The sequence below is a fragment of the Calidris pugnax genome, unplaced genomic scaffold, assembly GCF_001431845.1.
Source record: "Calidris pugnax isolate Ruff unplaced genomic scaffold, ASM143184v1 scaffold232, whole genome shotgun sequence".
Lineage (NCBI taxonomy): Eukaryota > Metazoa > Chordata > Aves > Charadriiformes > Scolopacidae > Calidris > Calidris pugnax.
The window spans coordinates 7156-9958 of NW_015090956.1; positions in this window are offsets into that span (position 1 = coordinate 7156).

Consider the following 2803-nt stretch of genomic DNA (forward strand, 5'->3'; position numbering starts at 1 on the left):
TTGTTGCAGCAGCAGATTTTGGCAACCGCTGCCTGTGTCTCATCTGCTGCCAGGAACACCGCTGCGGCAGCGCCGTGAAGCCTTATCGCCGCCGGCCGGCGTGCTCGTCGCTACCTGCGGCATCCCGAGCCGTCGCAGGTGGGGACCCATCTGTGGCACCGACTGCCTTGCGAATTGTGCGTAGCACACACTTCTTGCTCTTGAGCAAGTTTGTTCAGCAAGAATTCCCTCTTCCCTGTCCTCCCCCTCCCCTTCCCAGTTTCTGCTCCGTCTTTCTTCCCCCAGCTTTTCGGCAGCCGGGCACGCTCTGCAGCCTGGGTGGAAGCGAGCCAGCGTGGGAATCTGGGCGCATCCTTGTTGCAGCAGCAGATTTTGGCAACCGCTGCCTGTGTCTCATCTGCTGCCAGGAACACCGCTGCGGCAGCGCCGTGAAGCCTTATCGCCGCCGGCCGGCGTGCTCGTCGCTACCTGCGGCATCCCGAGCCGTCGCAAGTGGGGACCCATCTGTGGCACCGACTGCCTTGCCTTCCCCCGACCAGGAGATGTCTTTGCCCGTCGGCAGGAGAGCCCCCCTGTCCCTAACGCCTGCGCGTCACCGGGCTGAGGCTTGGCTCACGGCCCGGGGGAGCTTTGAGCCTGAAGGCAGCAAAGCTCCAGTGTCACGGCAGGACAGCGGGTGATGGCGGGGCTGGGAGGGCTGGCGAGGCACCCGAGTGCTGTGTGCTCCCATTGTGCCACTCCTGGAGTTACAGGACGGCTCCCTGGAGTGTGTCTAGGCATCAAACTCGCCCTGGTGCCCTCCTCCAGCTCTGCCTGTTAGGGCTGACCGGTGTCCGTCACCGGGACAGGGCTGCTGTGCAGGGTGTGTGAGCAGTATCAGGGGCTGGCTGGAGCCCTGGGCCCTGAAAGGGAGTTACCAAAAACCCCACCACCTGCTTTTTTGGTAGGGCTGAGGTGTGCCGGGAGCGTTGGCCGACTGACAAGGTGCAGCCTGCCCCGTCCCCCTTCTTGTGCCGAGAGCCCGTGCCTGCGGGGGGGCGGCGGGGAATGAATGGCGCGAGGGGGTGTACCCAGCTCAAAAAAAGCGGGGGTTGTTTGGGGGGGGGGGGGGGGGGGGGGGGGGGGGGCTGGGAGGGAATGCAGCAGCAGTTTGCAGGGCACTGAGTTGCACTGAGTGGTCCGGGGGCCTCAGCTCTCCTCTGTCTGTCTGTCCCCCACTGCAAGGGGCTGGGAACCTGGTTTCAGGGTGCATCTCGGCCACCAGCTGTACCCCAGCCCGGCGTGCTCAACACCCATTGTGCGGCTGGTACGGCGTGCCGCTCTGCCACCGGCGGCGAGACCCCATTTCTCACAATCCTGGCTTTGTGCTGCCTCTCCGCAGGGATGAGGAGCCCTGAAGCCGTGCCCCCACGCTTAACCCTTTCGGGGTGGCATGTTTTCCCCCCGGCTCAGTGCTGGGGCAAGCACCAAGGGCTGGTGTGTGCCTGCAGGTAGCGCCCGTAGCAGAAGGGTGAGATGAGCACAGCAGGCGCAGGATGGGCATGTACCCTCCTTTTGCCTTCATCTTCATCATCCAGTGCTTCCAAGAGGGGCTGGGCAATGTCCCCACCCTGGATGGTGGGGGTCTCGGTGTACTCCTGCTTCCCTACCCAGCCAAAGGGTGGTGTGAGCTTGCTGGGGCCCCCCCCCCAGTCCCAAGTGCCTCCCTGCCTGGATATGCATCGCTGCTTTATCTGATCAAAGGCACTGCCTCTTCAATCACCTTACTCCACACTGTTTCTCCCAAACTTAAAGGAAAAGCAAATTGACAACTAAATACTGCACTTACTACACTTCTCTGTGGTCTTGAAAGCGCATCTCGGAGCTGGGCTGGGGAATGCTGTGAACGTGTGCCTTAATTAACTGATGCCTTCCTTGCTGTGATGAACCTGCTGCCTTTCCTGCCCATGATGTCTCAGGTCTGTGACCTGGTTTCTGCTCTGACAGAGTTTTCTTTCCTAGTTTTCTGGAAAGCTGTCTGGCCCTGGTGGGCTTGAGGGTTTGCTGGGTGTGGAGCGCACAGGCAGATTGGTAGCAGAGGCTGGTAGCAGAGCCAGCCTAGTGGTGACATCCCAGTCGTTTGAGGTCTGGGACCCTTGGAAACAAAGAGGCATAGAGAGTGTAAAAGATGGTTGTGGAGGTGGTGGGACTCTGGAAAGGAAGCCTTGGAGGCCACCCCAGTTTGGGGGGGCTCACGGCCCGGGGGAGCTTTGAGCCTGAAGGCAGCAAAGCTCCAGTGTCACGGCAGGACAGCGGGTGATGGCGGGGCTGGGAGGGCTGGCGAGGCACCCGAGTGCTGTGTGCTCCCATTGTGCCACTCCTGGAGTTACAGGACGGCTCCCTGGAGTGTGTCTAGGCATCAAACTCGCCCTGGTGCCCTCCTCCAGCTCTGCCTGTTAGGGCTGACCGGTGTCCGTCACCGGGACAGGGCTGCTGTGCAGGGTGTGTGAGCAGTATCAGGGGCTGGCTGGAGCCCTGGGCCCTGAAAGGGAGTTACCAAAAACCCCACCACCTGCTTTTTTGGTAGGGCTGAGGTGTGCCGGGAGCGTTGGCCGACTGACAAGGTGCAGCCTGCCCCGTCCCCCTTCTTGTGCCGAGAGCCCGTGCCTGCGGGGGGGCGGCGGGGAATGAATGGCGCCGTCTCTCATGCCCTATAAATACAGCTCTCCCTAAATAGTCTGGCTGCACGGCTCGGTGGCAGCCGAGCGGCTGTACCCAGCTCCTAAAATACTCAGGCTGTTTTAGGAGGCGAAGGGAGGGGGGG